This window comes from Panthera pardus, unplaced genomic scaffold (genome assembly GCF_024362965.1).
Source record: "Panthera pardus isolate Hobbes unplaced genomic scaffold, ASM2436296v1 HiC_scaffold_21, whole genome shotgun sequence".
Classification (NCBI taxonomy): domain Eukaryota; kingdom Metazoa; phylum Chordata; class Mammalia; order Carnivora; family Felidae; genus Panthera; species Panthera pardus.
In genome coordinates, this window is record NW_026526777.1 from 4,336,950 (window position 1) to 4,364,277 (window position 27,328).

The following is a 27,328-nucleotide window of genomic DNA, read 5'->3' on the forward strand; positions in this document are numbered from 1 at the left end:
TTTGCAAGCTCAGTGCCAAGAGCCAAAGGGTGAAGGATGACGCTTCCACGGAGGCACGGGGCCTGATGGAATCTTCGGACCTGCCCCGCCCCAGATGGAAGTAGCTTCCCAGCCCTCCCTGCCCCAGCCCTCACGGAGGCGCACAGCTTCCTGCCCTCAGCCCCTCGATCAGGCTGCTCCCACGGGGCCTCTTTAAAGACTTGACAAGTGTGTAGTTTGAGGGCGTCCTATGGGGTTAATTAACATTCATAACCGGAAACAAACTTGACTTCTCAATTTAATCTGTAGGCATCAAAGGACAGGCTGGCCCAGGGAAGGAGCACAGACGGGACAGAGCATCGCTGGAGCACCCAGGTGCCAGAGACCCCCTAGGAGTCACCCACCTGGTCACCCACCACGAGAACGAGAAATGCCCATGGCCCACAGTGGGTTCATGCTAAAGCTGAAGTCGCTAGTTTCCAACAGAAGGCCTCAGACCAGGGACAGTAGGAACTTCAGTTGGTTCCAAGTGACTTCTTGACAAGCTTCATCCGGAGAGCTACGCTGTCCCTGGCTTATGGGCGGGTTTGCCCTCCTGGATCCTGGATCTCTAATCCTACCTTCCCCAGCCTTCTCCCCGTGGGGAAGAGAAAAGGAACGGAGAAGGCAAAAACCGGATGAACGAATAGGACAGCAGGAAATCTGATTACATATCGCATATTTGAATATTCAGTCCTTTGTTTTCCATAATAGGATTAACCTATAAAGAATGAAAACTTTTTTTTGCTTTTTTTTTTTTTTTTTAAACGACTTGGGCTCTGTTTTCATAGGCTGTTGGAATTCCTCCCAGCGGAATAAAAAAGGGCAAAGTGGAGCATTCCAAAGACTGGGGTCCAGAATAAAAGAGACACTGGAGAAGAAGCACTGTCCACAAAGCGATGGCCAGGCTGGCCCAGAGAGGGAGCACAGAGGGGGCAGAGCATCGCTGGAGCATCCAGGTGCCCAGAGACCCCCTAGAGTCACCACCTGGTCACCCACCATGAGAACGAGAAATGCACGTGGCCCACACAGCTTGGTGGAAAAATAGATAATAATCCCATAACCCTAAAACTTATGCACAGAGAGCCAACAAATGTCTAAGAATGTACGCAGAAAGATCTGCATTAAAGACATCAGCATGGGGCGCCTGGCTGGCTCAGTCGGTTAAGTGTCCGACTTCGGCTCAGGTCATGATCTCAAGGTCCATGAGTTCGAGCCCCACGTCGGGCTCTGTGCTGACCGCTCAGAGCCTGGAGCCTGTTTCAGATTCTGTGTCTCCCTCTCTCTCTGACCCTCCCCCATTCATGCTCTGTCTCTGTCTCAAAAATAAATAAACGTTAAAAAAAAATTTTTAAAAAAAAGGACATCAGCAAGATCATGGGGAGGTAGAAGACTTAAATTATCTGTACTAGAACGGGAAGTTAATAGATTTCTTAAATTTGATAAATCACGGAATAGTATAGGAACAGAGGTAAATACCAGAAGACATCACTAAACGAATTGCTTCTGGGAATTAGGACTTAGGAGGGAGGAAGAATAAAGCAGGAAATTTTTTTTTTTTTCATTAGAAGCTTTTTTAGTACTGCTTGATTCTTAAGGTAATACATGCCCATAGTTTAAGAATAAAATTTGAAAATAAAAGTCAAAACAAAAAAAATAGCCTTGAGGGTAAAGATATGGAGGATGATGTATTAAGATTCTGAATTTCAAGACGAAGGGAACTTTTTGAAGGTTTAAATATATACAAAATCATATTTCCCTCTAGGAAAATTACATTACCCCAGTAATAAAGGAGACTGCTCTTTTCCTCATATCCTAATATTAGCAATTAACTTTTTAAAAAGTCTGCGTGGTAGTTTTTTTTTTTTTTTAACGTTTATTTATTTTTGAGACACAGAGAGAAACACACACAGAGTGCAAGCAGGGGAGGGGCAGAGAGAGAGAGGGAGACACAGAATCGGAAGCAGCTCCAGGCTCCGAGCTGTCAGCACAGAGCCCGACCCGGGGCTCAAACTCACAAACTGTGAGATCATGACCTAAGCTGAAGTCGGCCACTTTAACCAACTGAGCCACCCAGGTGCCCCTACATACAGTAGGTTTTTGAAGAAAGTCAGGGAATGTTTGTGTCTTCAAAACTGTTATTTAGGCCTTTCCCTCAAACACACACACCCAGCTCAGCCACGTAATCAAGTGCTGGCACGAAATCAAACTCTAGGATCCTTTGTTCAAAGGCTACCAAAATCTCAAGGCAACACCAGAAGAGCTTTAACCCACATTCAGAGAAAGTGTCCATGCCAAGGCCATGAACCCATGCAGCCGGCCCTGCATGGACGCTTGGGTTCTATCATTCAACTCCGAGCATGAAGAACCTGGGACTTCTCACTGGTGAGAACCTCAGGTGTCTTTAATCAGAAACTACGGGAACTTCCCAGGACCCACCCATAAGGACCAGGTTAGCAGTGCACCTGCTGATGACAAAAACCAAGTTTAGCTGACTTGGAGGAAAAAAAAAAAAAGGTAACTGTAGAACACCTTTCGGTCTTAATTCATACTGACATGAGATGAAGGCATCAGATTATACCCTAAAAGACAAGAACGTGCATAATTTGACAGGCAGGAGACCCTGGACCAAGGTTGAGGAGCACGAGCTTTGGTTTAAAGAGGGATACCAGCTGGCAAGGGCAAGACAGGATCCTAGTTCTAATGCCTGGAACAGACAAATCAAGTCCCTGGAACAGAAAGGGAGATCAAAGAAAAGGAATTCCTTAATGAATTGATCAACCATCATTCCCCGAGGTTTTCTGATACAAAGCCCTGCTCCAAGGAGCTCACAATCCAGGGGGCCACTCAAACAAGTGAGCAGATATTGGTAAGTGTTCCGAAAGAGTCACGTCTAGGACACCAAGGGAGCAGCGTAGAAACCTAAGAGGAAAGAAAACAGGGTGGAGAGAGAGGGCAGGATTTCCTAAAGGAAGGAGCGAGAGAGGGAAGGCAGGCAGATGAGGAAGCACAATAGAAAGTGAAAGAGGATGGTTGTAAATTAGGGCAGCAAGGGGAGGCTGGGTACTGCGAAGGGTATTTCAGGCGAGACATCGAGGACCGAGGCCCTGTCGCCAAATCGTGGGCTCCGTGAAAACGCTTACCGGATTAGGGGTATCATACGGGCGGCCAGCCCCAGGGAAACAGAATGTGGAGAAAGACTGGCAAAGAAATCCTACTCAGCTTCTTGCCTGGAGCCCACCATCAAATTCCCGGATTCTCTGGGAACCCATCCTCAAGCCAACAGTCTAGACGGGGAATCAGATGTCAACGGTGCAATGAATCTGAACAAGGAGGGTGGGCTGGGTGGTGACCCAGAGACTGACAGCCACGTGAGATGTCACCCAAGCAAGCAGGATGGGCCGTACCTTGAACCCAGCCTGAGCCAGCAGCTGGAGCTCTGGTGCCTGAAACAGCACCAAAGTACCTCACCAAATAAAAACAAAGGCTGCACATTCTTCCCCTGGAAGTTCTGGCTGGCGTGTAGGCAAAGCTGTGGGGTTTTTCTTTCTAGCTGCATACTTTTTTTTTCTTTGTGCCCGATTATCATACATTACTTAGGAGATCACTTAATCCATTACCAGCACCCTAGAACTTACTTGTTTTCAAAGACCTCCGGAGAAGTGGCCACAGGTTAATTTCACTGCAGAGTCATTTACACATAGATCAAATTTACAGAGGATCATCCTAGATCACCTATTCCAGTTTCTTTCTAGACCAAAACAAGATTCTCGCCAGGCATGGAGTTCCTGGCAGCTCAGACTGGCAGCGCCACCCCACCCGCCCCGCTCTGGAGTTGCCCCTGTGCCGTAAGTGCATCGTTATCAACATACACGCCACTTGCTGTCCTCATTCTGACAAACATTTCCTTGGTCTCGCACTCCTACCGAGCTTTCTTCCTCGTGGCATTTTAAGTTTGCACCACGCCACGCTGTTTTTTCATTTCTGAGACTCTCACAGGGAGAAAGTTCCCCGATGGCATCCTTGCACTACCTGTCGACCTGAGAGAGAGAGGAGCCGAACATTCAGAGTGCTGCTCTCAGGTCAGGAGGAGGACAGGACTGGCGTAAGGGATGGCATGAGCCCGAGAAGCCTACACACACAGAGTCCCCTCCCGGCTCCCCCCAGCCCAGACTAAAGGAAAGATGGTGAGTGGCTTTTCACCCTTCCATGACATGTTAGGCTTTGATCGGATCTGCTCTTTTTCTTTGGGAGGTTGGCCTTCACGTTGTGAAGGGTACACGGTGATGGGAGTTCACGGGAATGGAAATACACGCACACAACGCCCGGCCCCAGGAAACGAACACAGGGAAGGCAGCAAAGCACAAAGCTAACGCACTGGTAGGAGAGGAACCCCCATCACCGCATGCGGCCCTTCCCCTCCCTCTTCCCCAGAGCCTTAGGAAGAGCCAGAGGGAAGGAGCCTTCCACGTCTAAACACACGGGCAGGGGACCTGCTGCTGGGCAGAGAGGGAGCTAGGAACAATACGAGCAGGTGGGAGGCAGAGCCAGACAAGGAGGGGCTTGAAGATGAGGCAGAAAGACAGTGACAGGAGCACACGGGTGTCACCAGGATGTCACCGCTTCAAAGGATCATTCAGATCCAGTAACTTGATACTCGTTTTATTCTACATGTAAGGAAACAGACCCAGGATGGTCAGAATCTGGAAGCTTGCTGTTAGTGGCAAGCTCCATGCTGGCTCCTCGATACTTGGACGAGTCTGTCCTCAGGCTGACCCGGCTCAGCTCCAACAGGGGGCAAGAGAACCACAAGCAGCCGGGGGGGGGGGGGGGGGGGGGCCCAGTGGGGATGGCGAGTCCAGGGTGAAGACGGTGTAGCAGAGTCCGAGCAGATAGAATGCAAAGGAACAATCCCGAACAAGAATAATGAAGGAAAGAATGAGTAAAAACCACACATGTTCCAAACTAATGGAAGTTCTGTCTCAGCCACTTAAACATTGTGTGAATTTCTGGGTCAAGATGCGGAGCACAGAATCGGTAACCCATCTCCCTGGGGCTACTTTTTCATGTGGAAACTAGGATCACTCTGACATATAGCAAGGTTTGTTAAGATCTAAAATAACCCCTTTAATGAACACTTCTTGGTCATTTGCTATAAAATAATGCTGGGGATATGCAATCAAGGCACTAACCCTGTCCTCGGGATGTTTATAGTTTAGCATTATGTTTTAAAAAGCATTTTCACGTAGATAAGCCACTGTAGAAGTTATGGTAATTACAGCTGTGATGACTAGAAAAAGTGAAACGATACTCTCAAGAATGTTAGAGATGACAGCTTATCTTGGGGGATGTGAGAGTCTCTGGTAGAAACAGACGGAGAATTTGGTTTCTGGAATGCTAAGCTACAAGTGACAAGGAGGCTTACGAATGCAAATGTGGGATAGACACTCAGCAAGTATTCTTAGGCGAATGAATAAGATTAGTTTATCAAAGTGTTGAGGGGAAATATCCATGATGCATCAGGACTGAAAACAAAACAAGGGTAGATTCTGGAGTCGCCATGAAAACATTTATTTAATGCTTTTTACCTATCACGATTGTCCTAAGTGAACTAACTCACTTAAACCTAACAAATACTCGTGTTTCCACCTTGCACGTGAGGAACCTGAAACGAGGGAGAAGACCTTGCCGCCACCATCACTCACGACAGAGTCAGGATGTGGACCTTGGTCTCCAAAGGTCAACAAACTACCTGCCGAGTTACGCTTTCCTGTTCTCGCGACACAAACGACAAATGTCTACGATCAGATGACTTTATAGCAAGCATGCAGAAAACGGTCAAGAGCCCCTGCAGATTCATGACTATGAGGCAGGAATAGGGCCAGGATTTAGAAAAGCTACAAGGTCGTAGAGTGGAGGAGTAGAGGCCAGAATGGTTTATCAGTCAGAGTAACTGAGAAGAGAGTCCACTCAACATATGGAAGACACGAGGAAGGTAATACAGGAACTCCAACAGGATACAATGAGACAGACCAGGGATTAACACATCAAAAATCTGGTAGCATCCTTACACTGGAAGGGCTAAGAGAAAGCAGTGTCTTGGCTTGTATTCCCTGCCTCCCACTGAAAATCAGAGCCTGAGTCCAGAGCTTATGGGCAAACACAGCTTACGGATACCAACAATGAAAGGGTTAGGGGCACAGACATCTACCCCATGCGGTCAAAAATCCACGTATAACCTGATTCCCTAGAAACTTAACTACTCATAGCCTACTGTTGACCAAAAGCCTCACCAATAACAGAGAGTTGATTAACGCATACTTTGTATGTTTCACGTGTTATATACTGTTATCCTTCCAATAAAGCTAAAGACAATGTTAAGAAAAACCTAACAGAAAATACATCTACAGTACTAGATTTTTAAAAATCCACATGTAAGTGGACCCATGCCTTTGAAATGCATGTTGTTCAAGGGTTAACTATAACTTAGGGAGTGGTTCCAAGAAGCTAGAGTGAGGTGTTAGAATAAGGGAGGAAAAAACTCCAGCATAAGGGCGCATTGGTGAGGTCACATGCTGTGGGTCATGGAAGCCCAATCCCACCCAGGATCTTCCAAGGAACACGTAGAACACACAGATTTTTCCACCTGAGGACTGAGTGGGAGAAGTATTTGTTCATCAGTTTCCATCTCTCATATATTGAGGGTAACCCTCAGGAGGCTGATATCCTACACTTCCTGGCTGTACATGCTTGCTTGCCAAGGGGGCTTTTGGAAATCTCTGCAGTGGACTAGAAACCCCAGGCCAGAAGGTGAATGACACAGGAGTGCTTGAAGGAAGTGAAACTGTCCGGAGCTGTCCGGCTCAGCAGTGCTGAAATCAGGAGGGGCTGAAAGGAGGGGAATTAGGGCACTAGTGGGACCTAATATGGGAAGGGTTCTCAGAACCCAGGGGTTGTCACCAACTAGTAAAAGCAGGAATTCAAGTGGGAACCATGGAGAAGATACAGCTGCTGCCAGAAAGGCTACCCACAGCTGGGGGTGAGGTGGGGCGGGGGTGGAGAGATCCTTGCTTCTCCCTTCCTTCTGCCTTCTAACCTCCCATCGGCCAACACCAGCCAGAAGTCAGCTGACACAGCCATCTGGCAACCACCCCCAGCAAATACGTTCTCCCCCTCTGCAAGGGCTGGCCTTACCCCCCAATGGCATTTTTTGATATAAAGACATTATTTTAATGCAGTCCAATGTAGCAGCCTTTCCCTTTATGGTTAGTGCTTTGAATGTCCTACTTAAGAAACTCTTCCCTTCCCAAGGCCATAAAGATGCTCTTATGTGATCTTTTAGAAGCTTTAACATTTTATCTTACATGTTTACATCTACAATTTGCCTGGATTTTATCTTTGAGTAAGGTGTGAGGCGGGGATCAGGTTTTTAATCTTTTCTGTTTGTATATTCAGCTGATCCGGAATCAGTAGGGAAAAAAATCTTTTCCGCTGTTTTTCAATGCCATATTGTCAGAAGTGTCTGAGCGTGAGTCTGTTTCCGGTATGCCATTTCATTGATCTATTTGTCTTTGTGCCAATGCCACAGGTCTTAACCACTTTCACATCAATGTATCTTGAAATCCGGTAAAGTAATCCTCCAACTTCCTCGTTTAGAGTGTTCTTAGCTATTCCTAGCCTTTTGCATTTCCATGTAAATTGTAGAGTTTCTCAATTTACACAAACTATTGGAACTTTTATTGGTATTTCATTGAACCTATTAATTTGGGAAAAGGTGATAAAAGCTTTATATCCAATGTGTGTAAAGAACTTCCTCAAGAAAATGTCAAAGAATCCAAAAGAAAAGCGGTCAGGAGGCTCGAGGGGACACTTCACCAAAGGTAATATCCAAATTGCAAACAAGTAAAACAAGATATATCAACCTTATTAGCAATCAGGGAAATCAGATTGAAGACCACAACATCTTAGTCTTTCAGGCTGCTTATAACAAAATGCCACAGACTAGGTGGATTATAGCATTTCTCACAGTTCTAGAGACTGGAAGTCCAGCACAGTCAGGAGAGGGTCCTCTTCCAGATCACAGACTTTCTCACATGGTGGAAGGAGCGAGGGAGCTCTCTGGGGTCTCTTTTATAAGAGCAGTAATCCCATTGGTGAGGACTCTGTCCCCATGATCTAAGCACCTCCCGAAGGCCCCACTTCCCTGGGACCTATGTACCCTGGGACCTAGCAATTTTATTTTCAGCATATACCCAAAATATATATTTTCACCAAAAGATACATACAATAATGTTCACGAAAACAATACTCATGATAGACCAGTGGCAGAAACGTTGGGCATGCCTATTAGGAGTACCGGGGATAAATAGAGCTCGATTCACACATTAAAATGCTACAACAAGGGTGAATAACTTGCTACTACATGGAACAACGAGAATGAATCCCACAAATAAGGTGGAGGAAACGGAGCCAGACACAATGCAAACTGCTAGATTCCATTTCAAATAAAGTTCGGGTGTTAGAGGTAAGGACTTCCAGAGAGAAGAGAGTGTAGTCCCTGGGAGGAGTACAGGGAATGCTTCTGGGGTCCTAAGGAATATTCTCCCTTGATCTAAGTGGTAATTCCACAAGTGTGTTTATGATCATGCGTAACATACTCCCCTGTGTACATATATAATATGGACATAATGCTTCCATTTTGAAACCTTAACACAAGCAAAGCACTAGACATAGTGACTGACATGTGTTAGGCACTTAATATCAGCCATAACAAAATGATGGAAGCCAAACAATATGCATTCGTCGGATTTCAAAGCATCTGTTAATTCCCCTATTAATACCCTGGAGCCAAGGCCAGACTAGAGAAAACGTATAGTGGGAGGGATCCAGAGGAAAGTCTGTTCTAGCAAACATGTGATTTGGAACAGCAGGGTAAGTCCCCATTCCCATTACCTCTGTCCCCGAGGCTATAGGGGTGCTTCTGTCACTTCCTCATCGGATGTAGAGGGGGAATCGTGCCTTGGATGGTTAATACCAAGCCCTTTGGGACACACATACCCTTCTAAATAGACCTCTTTCTTTTCTCCACTTCACATCAATTAACACTTACCACCCTATGCATAATTAAGACCCATTTAATTATAAATGTTAAAAGGAGTCCTGCTCCCCATGAACATGCCTCTTTTTGACAAAGAGGATTCCCACACACTCTACAGAACCTGCTACGCAGGAAGTTCTGCGTCTCCTTTAATTTTAGAATTCCTGAGATCACACCCTCGCCTGAGCTCACCTTTGGGGTTGTCTGCAGTCAGTCTGCAGAACTCAGGGGAGAATCCCCTGTGATACAACTCTTCCCTCGCAGCTGATCCGGGATCCACAGCTAGCCTCTCCTTACAGCTTCTCCTTGGGCAATGAACCCAGGTTTGCCTCCCCGGTCACACTTCCTCCCTTACGTGGCGAGACTTCCTGGGCCAGCAGCTGGCACACCTGCTTCGCTTCACCAAACACGATCCTTACTCAGGGACACGCTTGAGCCACCTCTCAGCCCTAAATGAAAGCCTCCTGCCAGGCAACAGGGGCCACCCTCCCTGGGCAGTACTTTCCCGGCTTAATACCATCATCCCCACTCCATCCAACAGCAGAGCCCTCCCTCATCAACGGCTGCGTCTCTAGTTCTGCACCTTAGCCAGCCACCAATTCGTGTTTGCTTTTGAATTAACGCTCTGAGGTCGGGACAGAAGAGGTCTTTGGCATAACGTCACTGCACAGTGTCACCTTACCGGAGGCAGGATGGACGACAGGCTGAGCAAGTACAAAGACCCAGCGCCCTGGCTCACCGGGCCGGAGGTCAAGTACAAAGACCCAGCGCCCTGGTGCACCAGACCAGAGGTAGAATAGTCAGGTCAACACTGGAGAGTGAGAGCAAGCCTGTGCCTATGCTGTGTAGGTCAAGACGAGCTGCACCTCAAGCAAGAATTAGAAGTACGGGTGCAGAGTAGAAGAGCTCCCAGGATTTAGCACAGTGAATACTTAGCACGGAGAGAATCAGGGCTTTCACGGGAAAGAATTGAAAGCCTAGGGCACAAGTCCCAGCAGGCAATTTCAGACTGCGGTTGTGTGGTGGGGACTCTACACCCCACTGCACGTTACGATCACGGCACACCAACGGCAGAGGAGGACTAAGCTACGAGGCACAGTTGCGGAACCCGATGTCCTTTATATCCTGAAAGCTGGACTCCTCTCCAACCATTCCCCTGCAAATGTAGTCACAAAATCTGGCGAAACACAAGCCCAACGGCCACACAGAGTGTAGCAATTAGCTCTCCCACAGCAATAAAAGAGTGCCGCTTTCCCACACGCTTGCCAACACGCAGCGTTTCCAAACTTTTTCATCTTTGTCCATCTGACTGATGAAAATTAGCATAGCCGTGAAGTTTTAATTTGCATTTTCCTAATTATAAAGGAGAGCGCCCATCTTTTCATGGGTTTAGGAGTTGCTTGTCTGCTCTCTCCTCTGAGCTATGTATCCAAGCCTTTGCTGGGTTTTCTAGCGGGTTATTGGTCTGTTCCCAAATAATCTATAAAGGCCACTTATAGAGAGTGTCCTATCACAAAGGACTGCGTTCCATACTAAGTATTTCTCCTTTGTAATTTGTCTTTTGACTTTGCTTTTGTCAAAGAATTTTTAAGATTTTTTTTTTTATAACTGCTATATTTGTGGCATGCTTAGATAGGCTTTCTCCTAACCAGAAGTATTTTTAAAGACTTTCTTGGTTTTTCTCCTCATGTATAGCCTTTTTTGCACTTAAAACATTAACCCATTTTGTCTAGTATATTACATGTGCACAATGCAACCTTTTTCTAGATGGCTCAATACCATGTACTGGATATGTACTGAATACTCTTCCTTTTCAGGGTTTTGAAATACCTTTATGAGAGCTTACATTCCCACATGCATTTGGGTCAATACTCAGACCTTCTAATCAATGGCCTATTTACGTGCTGGTATAAAACTATTTTAACCTGTATAATTTTATGTTCAGTGGTAGAAATTTTCCTGGCTTTTTTTTTTTTTTTTTTTTGGTCATATTTTTGAGAGAGAGACAGAGCATGAGCAAGGGAGGGGCAGAGAGAAAGACATAGAACCCGAAGTAGGCTCCAGGCTCTGAGCTGTCAGCACAGAGCCCGACATGGGGCTCAAACTCATGAACCGTGAGATCATGACCTAAGCCGAAGTCAGAAGTTTAACCAACTGAGCCCCCAGGCACCCCGATTCCTGGCTATTCTTTTTCTACATGAACATTAGGGCATGATAGGCTCTCAAGGAAGAGCTCCTAAAGACATGTCTTTGGGAACTGGTGTTCAGATTTTCTACATCTTCCAGAATTAGTTGGGATCATTATTTGTAGAAAGTTCCCTGGCTCAATGCGGAGGTTTCAGTAGGAAAAGTTTAAGAACTGCAGGTCAAGGGAACTCTAACAATCACCTTTTATGAGGAACACTGCTACCTGCCCGTCTGGTTAGATTAGGGGATAGTCAACAATAGCCCCCAGTCGTTCAATCTAACACTAACCTAAAGGTATTTTATAGATGGGATCGAAGTCTTTCAACAGTGTACTTTAAGGAAGACTTTCCAGCAGAACCTGAACGAACAGGATCCAGTCAGCCAAAAGGCCTCAAGAGCAAACAGAGAGGCTTCTCAGAAGAAAATCTGCTCACACTGCAAAACCGGCTGACCCAGAGTCCCAGCCTACCCTTCTGGGGGTCGCCACATGGACCCCCAGTCAAGGAAGCCACCAGGGCTATTAGAATCCTGACCTCTGAATTCCTTGTTGGTTTTTCTGTTTTATTTTTTCCAAAGGGCCTGCCTTCATTTATTTTTTAGTCATTTTCCTGTTTCCCAGATCATTCTTGCTTTTTTTCTAAATCCTTTATTCAGTGTTTCCATAGGATTTTTTTTAACTGAAGATTAATCCATTTATTCTCATTGACTATAAACTGAGATCAATACTTCCCTGGGCACTGCCTTAGTAGTCCACAAACCACACTGGAGTTCTAGCATTATTTCCAGGTTTTTTTTTCCATTATTTCCCAGGTGGGTATTCTGTTGCCATTGAGACCCAGATTTTTTTTTTTTTTTTTTGAGTTGTCTAATGTGGTTGGAGTAGGTTTTAAGAGAACCAATTTTGTGGGGAGGGTTCCTATTTTTTCATTATCTGTTATTGACTTATCAGAAAATATTTCAGCTCCCTTTTCTAGAATGCGTTGCTTTGCTTATGGATTCTTCATGGATTAACGTATGCTCAAATTTTGTGACTAGCCCATGGGAACTTGAATGAAACATGCATTCCGTTTTCAGGCTACGAAGTTTGGTATATATCAATTTTATTTTTGAGATCAAAAGCTTGTAAGTACTTACCTTTTGTCCACTTCATCATGAGCTAAAGTAAGATTTAAAGGCCAGTAATGTGTATCTATTTTCTACAATTTCTCATCTATGAGTGTTCATTATGATTCACATCCTGGAGTATTAGGAAGGGCACTTTTGTTCTTGTTTAATGCTTTTGGCTCAGAATTCAACCGTAGCAGACATTCTGTTTGAATTTGCCTGATGTGACTGCCCTTACTTGCATTTTCAAGCTTTCTGAATCAGTTTTAGAATGGAGTCTTGTGATATAATCTGACCCTTTTGAGTAAAGAAGTTTGGCTTATTTATATTTGACATAATTTGAGTTTTTATTCTGCTGTTGATCAGTAGGTGCTCCTGAAGCAAGCCATCTATGTTAAATTCTGTGGGGTTTCTTCTACCTGGACTCGGGTTTTGTTCGGGGTGTGTTTTTCAGGATTTTCAATGCTGGCATTTTTTTGTAGTGATCCCCTTTATAACTGTTCTTTTATACAGTGTCCTTAATTATTAGATAATCTAATTTAGGACTAGCGACAGAAGAGTGTATTTCCTCTTGGTCCCTTTTATTCCCCTCTCCTCCATTATCTTATTTTGGTTTATTGTATTATATTTATGTTCTTTTTATATTTTTTAATTTTTTTTTGAGACAGAGAGAGAGCATGAACAGAGGAGGGGCAGAGAGAGAGGGAGACACAGAATCTGAAACGGGCTCCAGGCCCTGAGCTGTCAGCACAGAGCCCGACGCGGGGCTCGAACTCACAGACCGTGAGATCATGACCTGAGCCGAAGCCGGCCACCCAACCGACTGAGCCACCCAGGTGCCCCATATGTTCTTTTTATATTTTTAAGTAGATTTATTTTTGAGAGAGAGAGAGACAGAGAGACAGAGAGACAGAGAGACAGAGAGACAGAGAGACAGAGAATGAGCTGGGGAGGGGCAGAGAGAGGAGGGGACACAGAATCTGAAGCAGGCTCCAGGCTCCAAGCTGTCAGCACGGAGCCCGACTCGGGGCTCGAATCAACGAATCAACGAACCGTGAGATTGTGCCCTGAGTCAAAGTCAGATGCTTAACCGCCACCCAGGCGCCCCTATTTATGTTCCTGAATATACTTATACATATCTGGCATTTGTTTTATATCACGTCTTTTGATCTCCAGCTACAGAAATTAAAATCAGTAGACCCATACAACCCTCCCAGGCTCTACCCTGTCCTCCCTGTTGTAATGACAGCACTTTTATATTGTCAGTTCACAGAATGTTTACAATCTTTTGGCTCCTTAATTGTCAGGTAAATTCCAAGTGTGCAGTTCAATTCCCTTCTCCTTGCAATACACTTGCTTGTTGTCCTAATTGGTGAGAGGTTCACCCACCAGATGTTTGAAGGACTCACGAAAACACTTAGGTTTTTTTTTAACCTGTAAAGACTCAAGAGCACAAGACAAAAATATTGTGGCCTTCGTAAACAGTTTGTTTGGAGGCCATGTTTTGGATCAGATTTCAAGTTCGGAAGGCACTACTCTGCCGTCTCTAACTGTACATGGCTCGGGAGAAATCCGAATGTTGGCCTCCTTTGTCATAAGTGATTCAGCATCTCTGCTCGCATTCCCAGATCTATTAGTTTTTCTTCGGAGATCCCAATTATTTTGGATCTCCTTTGCTTAATTCCAAATAGAACCATTAGGGAGAGAGAAAAGGATACTTTTTTTTTTTAATTCTTTTTTTAAAGTTTATTTATTTTTGAGACAGAAAAGAGACAGAGCATGAACAGGGGAGGGGCAGAGAGAGAGGGAGACACGGAATCCGAAGCAGGATCCAGGCTGAGAGCTGTCAGCACAGAGCCCGGCGCGGGGCTCGAACTCATGGACTGTGAGATCATGACCTGAGCTGAAGTCAGACGCTTTACTGACTGAGCCACTCAGGCGCCCCATTACTTTCTTATTTCTATACTTGGTATCCTTTTCCAAATCTTCATCATCTGTCTACTCTCCTTTTCTCTCCTTTATCTTTTACTTTTGTTGATGGGATAAGGGTACTCGTTTCCTTCTACTTCATTCCTTGCTCCTCATAGGCTTAGGTTTTGCCTTTTCCCTAAGCTCCTGGATCTTTGGTGTCAGAGAAACAATTTCACTGCATTTTAAAATTGGGAACGTTCATTTCCTCCATAGACATGCTTTGCTGGGATCTCTTTTTCATATGCCAGTTGATTTAGGCTATTCCTTTCCTACTTTCTGGTTGTATCGTGGTACCCACCCTGGGAAGGTTCCTCTTCCACCTACTCAGCTTTGGGGCATTTTCCCTGAACCTGGACGGTGTTCCAGGATCCCTGGACTTCTTTATGATCCAAGCCTTCGTCTTGTGCTATGCCATTCAGCATGGGGACAAGCTGCTGTAGAATTCAGTGAGTCATTACCCCCTCCTCCCAGCGCTCCCCCCCGCCCCTTTGTGACTCACATCACCAAGACAGGTCATTTCCACAGGAGACCTGCTACATAATTTCTCACTTACCCCCACTTCCTCAGGTTCTGGAAACAAACCTGGCCCAGGAGAACAAAAGCTTTAGAACAAAAGCTTGTCCTACAGTCTATAGGCTGTATTTACCATTACTGAAAAGGAAGGAATTTTCCTCAGTGGGGACTCTTAACTTTAAGCGATGCCCTCGGGGCTCCTGGGTGGCTTGGTAGGTTGAGATCTCATGGTTAGTGGGTTAGTGGGCGTCAGCACAGAGCCACTTCTGATCCTCTGTCCCCCTCTCTCTGACCCTTCCCCGCTGTGCTCAGAAATAAACTTAAAAAAAAAAAAAAAGAAAGAAAAAGACGTCCTCTGCTGACAAGTTCTCCCTGCTTCCTCCTGTGCACGCCCCTGCTTAATTTTCTCTGCACTTACTTTGTGATCCGATGTCTTTAACGTTTCCTAACTTTCCAAATATATAATTTATATTTTGATTCTCCTTCGCTTCTCTGCTTTTACAGCACTTCCAAGAGAAAAGTCAACATTCTGCTACCAACTTCAAACTGAAAAGCTCTTTAATGATTTCAAATACACTGGCTCAGCACCCAAAGAATTTAGGAAAAAAACACTTCCCAGACACCAAAGTGTCATAGGAAGGCAATCTTTTTACATGTTATTATCTCTCTTTGGGAGTTATCAGAGCATATGGATTGTGTAAATTCAGACTGTAGATTATTAGTGTGCAGGCTCAGGGTGTCTGTTTTTAGGGGAGCATTTTTCCCCACCTGGAGCTTATGTGTGTATATTTCCTTGTTATTTCCTCGTTTCGGTAATGAGTCTACCGAGGGTCCTAGCTTTACGCAGAAAGCTTCAGTCTTACCTCTTCACCTCCCAAAACATTTTCTTTTACATATATGGATGGGAGAACCCAACCTAAGCTTTCACTACCTTAGGGTCGAGAAATAGGCAAGGATTTCTGATCATACGTAGCGCAATTAAGAAATCAAAGTCACCCAGGTTAACCAACCAAAGCACCTCCCATAGAGCAGCTCACAGTAAGGACGTCCCCTAATTATGCACTGCTGGTGCTTTAGCACAAAACTCCAGCCCTGCCTTCCAACTGAGTGAGGAGCCTGCACAGAGAACTGGTAGAACTCCAGGTCTCCACTATTAAAAAGTTGCCTAAACTCCACAAACCAGCTGCATCCAGGCATGAAAAGGATAGTTTTCTACACCGGCATAAAGCCTTCCTTGTTCAGTCAGCAGTGTGCATCCTGCGTGGTCTCACCCCTGCCCACATATCCACCCCCTCCCCCCCATAGTAAAGACCACGCATGTGACATGGGGGTGCACCTTAGAGAAAGGCAACATAGAGAGAATTCAAGGCAGAAAATCCTGCCAGCCCCTCAGGTGCGGAGGAAAAGTACCTTGGTTGGCTAGAGTATTCCAGGTTTGAGACTATCAGATTCAAAGGGCAAAACAAAGACTTCTGAATGTGCAAAGATGTAGAACATTTGCGGCTCAGGTACTAAAAAACAAAATAAAAAAACAACAAAAAACAAAAAACATTCCAGGGGGCGCCTAGGTGGCTCATTCAAGTTAAGTGCCCAACTCTTGATTTCAGCTCAGGCCATGATCTCATGGTATGTGAGATCAAGCCTTGAGTTGGGCTTTGTACCAACAGCATAGAGCCTGCTTGGGATATATTCTCTCTCTCTCTCTCTCTCTCTCTCTCTCCCTCCCTCCCTCCCTCCCTCCCTCCCCCACTCATGCTCCCATACATTCTCTAAATAGATAATAAAACTTACTCTAGAATGTTCAGCCAAACAAAAAAGGATTCAAGAAACAATATATTTCCCATTTCTAATAATGGCAGGCAAAATTCAGAAAAATCCTAGGTAAAAAAGAATTTTTAAAAAGTCTTATCAAAAGGGAAATGAAAGCCGCAGCAAGGTAAATACAAAGCCAAACGGAAGGTAAAACGGAAAACCAAGGAGACAAGGGAGCAGGGGACCTACTTTGGCCCGAAGGGTGTGTTCCAAGTTTAGCCAATTTGAACTTTTTTTAGCGTCTCCAAGGGCAAGAGAAGCAGAACCAAAAGCAAGGGCCTGCACAAGACAGAGAATCTAATAGAATCATCTCTCCACAATGAAGATCCTAATGGCTTACACCCTTAGGAGAAGGGTGAACCAGAAGGAGACCAACCCTCAAACAGTCTTGCCGTAGGGGGTTTGCATCACTGCAGCCCAGGGAACCTCAGGCCCCAAATTTGGATTACGATGTCCCTAAATCAGCAGTCCCCACCCCCCCACTGCTGGCACCTAGCCAACACAAATCTTTCCTGGAGGAAGAGATCCATTCTATATATGAAATCATTCCCGGGACTCTTATTTACAATGAGAATGCTGTCCAATAAGGCACATGGAAAAACAGTCTGTAAGAACCAGAAAGAACATCAGAAAGTTATCTCCACAGCCTCCTGTGGACGTGATCAGACAGATTATATAGCTCCTATGCTTGCGGACATTAAGAGAAACAGAACTTGAAAGTAAGTGCTCTGAGAACAGGAAACGGAAATTCACAAGTCACATTTGAAATTTGCAACTTTTGAAAAAGAACCAGATAGAAATTCTAAAATTGAAATTAAAATGAGTACAATGGAGGTTTTAAGAAATAGACAAATCTGTAAGCCAAGACAACAGGAATGCCGTGGAGTAAGTCAAAACAGAACACCTGAGAATACACAGAGGCTACATAACCTACATTAAATCAGATATGGAGAGAGGCAATCGAGCAGTGTTTGGTGGTAAAATGGCTGAGGACTTTCTAGAGATTTTTAAGATTTTTTTTTAAAGTCATCTCTACACCCAATGGGGGCTCAAGCTTATAACCCCGAGACCAAGAGCCACAAGCTCCAGGGAATGAGCCAGTCAGGTGCCCCAGCATCATTCTAGAACCAAAAAAACACCAATCCATTTAAGACGAAATCCCTCTAGAATAAGAAACCCACATCTAGATACACTATTGTGTCTCTGTAGAAAACAAAGGACAACGGAAAAGAAATCTTAAAAGCCAGACCCCCTTGCCCACAAAACCAAAAAATAAAATCTTTCAAATACCTTAGTTTTTTTTAATGTTTAGTTTTGAGAGAGAGAGAGCACGCGTGCATGTGCACACCAGCAGGGAAGGGGCAGAGAGAGACAGGGGGACAGAGGATCTGAAATAGACTCCACACAGACAGCAGCGAGCCCAGTGCCAGGCTCGAACTCACGAACCAGGAGATCATGACCCGAGCCGAAGTCAGACGCAGGTATTTGCCACCAAAAACTTCTTTGCCCCTTGTGTAAGAAATCTGGTCTTCGTCCTTCCTTCCAGGAACAAAGTTTCAGAAGTCCTTGAATTCCCTGGGTACTAGGATCTTTGCTATGTTAATGAGGGAAACCCCTAGAGAGTTTCTAGAAGGGGGCCCGTCACCTGAAAGACAAGCACACCGGTACAGAGGTGGAATTTTCAAGCCTCTTGACCTCTAGGCAGAGGTGGGCTGGAGATGGAGTTTAGGTAATTAAACCCCAAGAAAAACCCTGCAGACAGAGGCACGGGGGAGCCTTCTGGTTAAGTGACCACACGGATATGCTGGAAGCCTGCCGGACCCCAATTCCACGAGAAGGCTGGGAAGCTCTCCCCATGCTTCATTTTAGACCGCTTCTGGATTCTTTATACTAAAACCGATCCTAAGTATAGTGCTTGCGGGGAGTTCTGAGAGTCCTAGCAGGTGATCGAATCCGAGAGGGGGGCGAAAACTCCCAAGTTTACAGCCAGTCAGAAGCACAAGTGGCCCCAGGACTCGCAAACGGCATCTGGAGTGGGGCCAGTTTGTGAAGGACTGAGCTCCTTGGGGGATCAGAGGCGAGCTACAGGGGCTCGGCAACACAACTCAAATTTCTAGCTGGCTGGGCGGTGGGTGGATCGTCCTTGAAGATGTGCGGCTGGCACGGGACGTGAGGGCAGGCTTATGAAGGACTCCGCCTTTCACCCGTGGGGCCCGCGCCAGCTCTCGATAGTGTCCACATCAAGCTTAATTGCAGGACATCTAGCTGGGTCCAGGGAATGGGCATGAGAACATACCTGCGTACTAGGAAATACAGTAAGACCTTGGATTGCGAGTAACTTGTTCTGCGAGTGTTCTGCAAGACGAGCAAACATTTCTAATACATTTTAACTTGATAAACGAGCGAGGTCTTGCAATACAAGTAGTAGGTGATACCGAGTGTCACGTGATCACAACGGAGCTAATAGTTTGTTCTCCCTCTCTCCCCAGCCTCTCGCTGCAAGATGGTGAGGTGATCGTCCCCCATGCTCAGATGCACAGTCTCAGATTTCACACGGTGCTCAGCAGAAATCAGGGATTTTTCAGAACACTGTAAGGTGCCCACAACTGGCACTGGTGTATTTTTTTTTTTTTTGACACTTCAAAGCACCTATGGACAGTCCTTTGCTTTTCCATCCAAGAGTAAGCTTACAAATGCTCTGCTTCATTCTAGGTCATTGGATAGGTTCCTTGTTAAAGTTGCACAAAAAGAAAAACAGATTCATTGAGTCACGAAAGCAGTGACTCCGTCAGTGATCGTGGAAGTCGTCCTACACAATAACCCTCCTGGCTCATCTCCCTCACACCAGCCATGAAGGTTTTCAAAAGGAAGCGCAGGTTGATTTCTTTTTCTTTATATTTTGTATCTTCTTTATTATTTTGTATCGTTGCACTATTGTAATCATCTGAAATATTTTCAGATTGTGGAATGAATCACCTGAGTTTCCGTTATTTCTCATGGAGAAATTCACATTGATCTGTAAGTACTTTAGATTACAAGCATGTTTCCGGAACAAACGGTGCTCGAAAATCAAGGTTTTACTGTACGTGAAAGTGCTCACAGCACTGTTAAGAGGGTCCCCAACCCGGAAGTGACTCATCTGTCAACAGAATAATGGGTAAATTGTGGAATGTGTAGGAGTTGCATCTACCTACCACACATGAAAGGGTTGACTATTGAAGATATGCTGTGGGACAAAACAAGCCAGGTACAGAATATGTGTGTCTTTCATAGAAATTCAAAAACAGACAAAACTAAATTAACTGTTGTTTGTGATACACACAGAGATCGTAAAACTAAAGCAAAGCAAGTGATTACCATACAAATCAGGAGGACTTTTCTCTTCCTTCCTTACAGGGAAGGAACAGTGTTGTGAGCAGAGGTCACAATATTTCCAGCACCCCAAAAATCTGCCTATCTGTTGACCTGGGTAATGGTTTTCACTGGATTAAACCATATGGTGAGTTTTATGCGTTTTTTTTTTTTTTAACTTTAAAAAAAAAAATTTTTTTAACGTTTATTTATTTTTGGGACAGAGAGAGACAGAGCATGAACAGGGGAGGGGCAGAGAGAGAGGGAGACACAGAATCGGAAGCAGGATCCACGCTGAGCCATCAGCCCAGAGCCCGACGCGGGGCTCAAACTCACGAACCGTGAGATCGTGACCTGAGCTGAAGTCGGACGCCTAACCGACTGAGCCACCCAGGCGCCCCTTTATGCGTTTTTCTGAATGTATACTATATTTCATAATTTTTCAAGAGTTTTAAGAAGTAGTGATTATTTTTTTAAAAAGCTATGAAACCCATAGGCAGGTTTATATAATTCATGTAGCTGTGAACTATTAATGCAATAAAGGATTCCACGGAAACGTACAAGTTTAAGATAAATGCAGAAAAATATGTTTAAAAAAATGAATGTTGAAGTAAAAGCCTGCTTTAAAACTTGCTTAGATGCACAGGAGGACACAGAGAGGTAATTTCTTGACACGCACAAAATGTACACTTAGAGGATTTGTTAAACTACCTTGCAGCACAGGACCACTTGGGGCACATTGGGCTTAGGTATGTGCAGTCATCAGGGTTCTTCGAAATTCTTTCTACATACAGACTTTACTCGTTCTCCTCCATGAAGTTCTCAGAAACCAGTCTAGAAGATTTCATTGTATTTGCAGAATCTCAAAAGAAAGACCGACTCTAGGACCAACGAAGGGCAGACAGACCCTAAGCAGCACACGGGAGTGTCAGGACACAGAGAACCACAACTCCTGAGACCCTGGCATGAAAGGAAGTCCCCGCAAGGATACTGTGACCCAAGCTTTTACGGTAGGAATGCCCGCCCCCCCCGCTCCCGCAAAAGCCAGTGGATCCTACCCTGTCTGCTCTGTCAACAGCAAGCTGCTTTCCAGGTAATGTTCAAGGTATTAGGATCACCGCTAAAACTTCCAAGATGAAAGTGAGTGGATTCCTATGAATTGCTACTCAGATTGCTGGTAGGTCTACTAAGTCTAATGGGTTTTAAAGAAAACTCGTGGAACTCTCAAAAGTAACTAGGAATAAAGACTTAAAATGGGAGATCTGAAACCATGAAACAAAGGGGAAAAGTTCTTGGACACTGGTCTTGGCAAGGATTTTTTTTTTTTTTTGGCTAGGACAACAAAAGCACAGTCGACAATAAGCAAAAACAACCGGGCCTATATCAAACTAAACCTTCTGCACAAAGGAAACCATCCACGAAATTAAAGACAACATATGGAGTGGGAGAAAATATGTGCAAACCATAGATCTAATAAGGGGTTAATCCACAGATCTGATAAAAGTTCCTTATCTTTTAGATTTTAATAGTAAAAAAAAATCCAATTAAAAAAGGGACAAAGAGCTTGAATACTTTTTCCGTAAGAGATATATTGCATGGCCAATAAGCTCACGCAAAGGCGTTCAAGCTCACTGATGAGGGAAAGGCAAGTCAACTACGAGGAAATATCACCTCACACCTGTTGGGATGGCTTTTAACAAAAAGAAAAGGCAAGTGTTGGCAAGGATATGAAGGAAACCCTCGTGCACTGTTGGTGGGAATATAAATTGGTGCAGTCCCTCAGAACAGCGTGGAGGTTCCTCAAAAAGTTACGAATAGAACTGGCGTGTGATCCAGCAATCCCACTTCTGGGTAGATATCCAAAGGAAACAAGTCAGGACTTCAGGACACTGAAGTCAGGACAAGTCAGGACACTCTTGTGTCCGCTGGAGTATTCACAATTGCAAAGCTACAGACACAACCGAGGTGCCCGTCGATGGATGAACTGGACAAAGATATGGCATATACACACAACGGAATATTACCGAACCGGAAGAAACAAGGAAATCCAGCCATTTGGAACACGGATGAAACTGGAGGACCTTATGCAAAGTTTAAGCCAAAGACTGACACTGTATCATCTCACTTAAACGCGGAATCTCGAAATAGCCAGACCCACGGAAACAGAACGGCAGTTCCCAGGGCCTAAGGGCAGGAGAAATGGGAAGACACTGACCGAAGGGCGCACGCTTCCACTTATAAGTCCTGGGGATGCAACGCACAGCGTGGTCACTAGGGCTGATGATGCCGTGTTCCATACTTGAGATTTGCCATGAGTGTTGATCTTAGCATTCTCACAGATAAAGGTAACCACCTGAGGAGATGGAAGTGTTAATCGACCCGTGGTAATCCTTCCACAATGTATACAACAACTCACATTATACACTTCAAATACACTCAGTTTTGTTAATTATATCCAATAAAGTTGGGGGGAGGGGAAAATGCGGGAGTATTCCACGTTAATAGCCACAGATCATCATGGCTGCTAATGTACATATCCCGACACTATGAGCGGCCAATGCATCTTTGTGTTCTCTAGGGACCAAAACTGAAAACAATTTGTCATTTGTTCCTTCGCAAAAGATAGAACTTCCCCCTTTCGTAAACCCATCTGATGCCTTCTAATCTACAGGGACTTGACCATCTCCTTAATCCTCAGGACCTCACTAGCCTACTACATCGGCAAGGTCACACGGATTGATCCCTGAAAGAAGTAGCAAGTACCTTCTGCATTTTAGTAAAGCCAACATGGTGAATTCCACATACAAAAAAAGGATCGGTCATTTCAGAGGGGACTTTTCAGAAAGAGCCTAGTAAATTATCTGTGCCACATGGAAGTTGTCATAGCAGCCCCCCCCCCACCCCCACCCACAGATGCGTTTCTTAATCAAAGTCAGGAGGACTTCCTGTTGTTGTCAATCACCCCCCTTCTCTGGACAGGCCATTCCTTGCTAATGGGACTAATAAAGTAGAAGCCCATTATGACCAAGACCGGATAGGCATGGGCTCAACGGCATGGACTTCGCTCACTAAGTCTAACTTGGGCACTCCAAGGCTGAATGCCCAACTCTCAAGTGGAAACTGCCATTGTCCTCCATCACGAATGGGATTAGCAATCGGTCTTCAAGAAACAGGCACACTAGGAATTCAGATTTGTTTCCCCATCATATAACTGCAAACGTCATCTTTGCTAGATATCTCTTGTGCAGATATCTCTCTTTGCTAGATATCTTTGCTAGATATCTCTTATTATGGCATCCTACTTAATGCCTCTGATTGAGGGACACATTTCACAATGAAAGTGAGGCAATAATCTGATGCCCATGGAAGCCACCAGCCAAATCTTCTAAAGTTTGATTTATGAAAGGCTCTCACAATGATCTCTATCTCCTGTGGCTCCTGCAAGAATTTTTACAATTCTTTTCATTTGGGGGTAAAATATGATAAATGATTATAAGTTTTAAAATATCATTAAATATTAGTTGATTCATTTTTATATTATCCTTAATTTGTAATATAAAAAGGCATTTTCCTATTCAAGTGACATGCTATTTAATTTGCTTTAGGTACATATGAATACCTAACTGCATTATCCATTTTACGATTTGATAGATCATGTTTGATCTGGAACCCAAATATAGCTTTCTATAAACATCACGTTGGAATTAATCATGACAAATTTCTCTTAATACAGAGAAGGCTTAATATGCTTCTAAGAGTTTCAATTAGCTGAATGCCACTCAAGGATTTGGTAAGATCATATTGAGGTGAATTTGCTGAATTGTCATTAACTTCTATTTCAACATCAAGCTTCATTATAGCTCTTATGTTTTTTAGATAGTCCATCATGTGTATGAATTCAGTAATTCATAGCTGCATGTTATTTAAACCAATATCGTGGCCAGAACTATGAAGGTTTGTTTTCTTAATGTTTATTTATTTTTGAGAGAGAGAGAGAGAGAGAGAGAGAGAGAGTGAGCGAGCGCGGGCATGAGCGGGGAAGGGGCAGAGAGAGAGGGAGACACAGAATCGGAAGCAGGCTCCAGGCTCTGAGCCATCAGCACAGAGCCCGATGCAGGGCCTGAACCCACGAACCGTGAGATCATGACCTGAGCCAAAGTCAGAGCTTAACTGACTAAGCCACCCAGGCGGCCCTGAAGGAGGGTTGCTGAGCACATCAGTCGAATTGCCGTTAATGACAGATTATGCTCCCGGGTGCCAAAACTGTTCTATTTCCAAAAGGAAAACTAGAAAGTGAGAAATATTTTGATACCTAACCAAATCCCATTACTATCTTCAATACAAACCTCCTTGGATAGATCTGTGAACCCTGGGAGCCACCAGATGAGCCATTCTAGTGTACTTGATCTCTGGAGACTCCACCACAGTGCCAGCAGAGACAAAGCTGGGCTGCTCTTATGAAGGTCATGAAGCTCTGACCCGCAACCCAGTGATGACTCACAGCTGCACGATCTCACATCTGGCAGCCAATCATGGCGGTGGGAGTGGCACCTCCTTATGTTTCTGGTCACCTGGACTAATCTCAAGGATTTCCAACTGCTTGCAGGACACACACGCACACACACGCACACACACGCACACACCCTAATAGCTCCAAAGTAAAGAGGCAATTGAGATACAAGAAAATAAGAGTAAATAATTGGACATTCTGGAAATTTTAATACCTAAGATTGCTTCTACTAGAAAAACCACAGTAAAAGCCAATTAACTCAGTAAAGCTGGAGAATAAAAAGACTGTCCTGATTTGGTACAGACATAGCCACTAAGCCACTTTGGAAACTTCAAGCCACCAAGAGTCAAAGAAGGAAGTTGGCGGGGGTGACTGGCTAACTTTATAGGAAATAGGAGTCACATTTCAGGGGGTGTTCTGAAGACTGAACATCCTAGGACCATTCCTCCCCCCACGCAGTCCCTCGTGTTGAGACTGATGAACCGAGCTGGGCTGTATTAAACACTCAACACCAAAGCACACATTCTGAATGTATGACCTGTGACTTAAGCTGCCACAGTGCCAATACTGACAGAAAATTCCCCGTTCTGTGTCCAATGTTACAGACTGAGAAGATAACCCAAATCCTTGGAGAAAACGGATGGCTTAGACACCCCAAAGCCAATCCACTCGGGAGGTGGGGGGAGAAATCCAAATGAGGTCCTAAGACCAGGAGAACACGGAACAGCCAAGTGGGAAGTTCAAATTCAAGAAAGTTTGTGACCAAAAAACATGATTGAGGCTTCCTTCCGCTTTCCGTTGATCACCTGAATGTAGTTATCTCCTTTTCCTTATCTTTCTAAAAAAGGAGTCTTTTTCCTCCTTCCATTCACCATCGGATAGAAGATGTGGTGGCATTGACATCACAGTTTTGTCTACAGATTGCAGAATTTTGAAATGGGATCACAACAAACTGGAGACATAATGGCAGAACCCAAAGATCCAGGGACATCGTGGCAGGTGACATTACCTCCAGATACAGGAGAAGCATAGGACTTTGGCTGGGGTCTCCGACAAGTGGGCCGGCAGTGAGACCTCAACAACCACACCCTCTGCCACCTGATCACAGCTGATGAAGGGGCACACAGGATCCAAGGGGGAGACCAGAACATTCTCCCCAGGAATCTGAAACTGAGAGAGGGGAACACAGAGGCAGATTCCTGAGTCACATTCATGGCAAAGACCCCCGGGGCAGGCCCACAGACTCTGCTGCTAAGGAACACAGAACGGTCACAGCCACGAACCTCCCTCACTTTAATCTGCTTTTCCACTTTCCTGAGTGACTCCAATTTCTTTTCCCCAAACTCCCATGTTGTTAGGTCATTTATGCTTTAGAGGGGGCTTGAAGAAGAGCGGTTTATTTCCTACAAATAAAGTGATTAGTACAGTCATAAAATTCCAATCAAATTTTCAACAGCTTATTATACTCCCCCCCCCCAAAATCCTAAATTTCACCTGGAAAACTAAATGCTCAAGAACCAGAATGAAATGTGGGAAAGAGAAAATGGAGAATGAGCCTGGTCAATATCAAATTATGAAGCCACAGTAACTAATCTTCTTGCTATAAGTGTTCACCAATAGCTGAAAGTCCCAGAAACAGATCCACCTATATATGAATACCATAGAAATTTAAAGTATTAAATACTAAAGCAATTTTCTATCCATGAAAGGAAAAAGATTACACCTAGACCCTCCTTTCACAACATACATAAAATTGAATCCAAAAGGAGTTAAGCTTAAAAAAACAAAACAAAAAAAAAAAAAGAAAGAAAGAAAGAAAAAATATAATCCAAGTAGAATCTTAAAAAACAGGGACACCTGGGTGGTTGAGCATCTAACTCTTGATTTAGGCTCAGGTCATGATCTCATGGTCATGGGATTGAGCCCCACATCGGGCTCTGCACTGACAGGGTGGAGCCTGCTTGGGATTCTCTATCCCTCCCTCTCTCTCTGCCCCTCTGCCACTAGTGTTTTCTCTCTCAAAATAAATAAACTTAAAAACAAAAACAAAAAGAAAACCTATGAAGATTATACTCGAAGAATCTGAATTTTCTATACAGTTAAAAACCCCACCAGAGCTTAAAGCCCAGAAGATACACTTGGAAGAATATTTTGTACAGATATAACAAAAATTGCTTTAACATATAAAAAGCTAGAAACTGAGGGACAAATAAGGCAGGAAAACGGGCAAAGAATTTGTAAAGGCTACTCATACTAGAAATCCAAGCGGCCACTAACACAAGGAAAGATGCCCAGCTTTGTTGGAAATTGGGGAAGTGTGAAATAAAAACACCAGTTAGATGGAATATTTTACCCATCGTGTTGGCAAAACCTTTGAAGTTTGAAAGGATCAGATGGGAAATACTGGAAATGAGAGAAAAGGGTACTTATATGCCCATTTGGCAGGAACGTCAGTTTTTTACAGCTTTTACGGAGGGCAATTAAGCAACATCTAGTAAAACGTTCAGCTTATAGCCCTCAATCGAGCAACTCTACTTCTAGGTGTTTGTGATAAATATACGCGATAGACGAAGATATATGAACATACACGCTCAAGAACATTTGGTATTGTATTAGGTCTCCTCGTTTTGTTTGCTATTACATCTACTGGATGAAGTTAAAGCCACCTCGGATACCAAGAGTGACAAGTCTCAAAGGCTGGGAAGGACAGGGAGGGCTGTAAAGGGCTGCTCAGAATCCCAGTGTCCATTCCGGCTAATGAATTC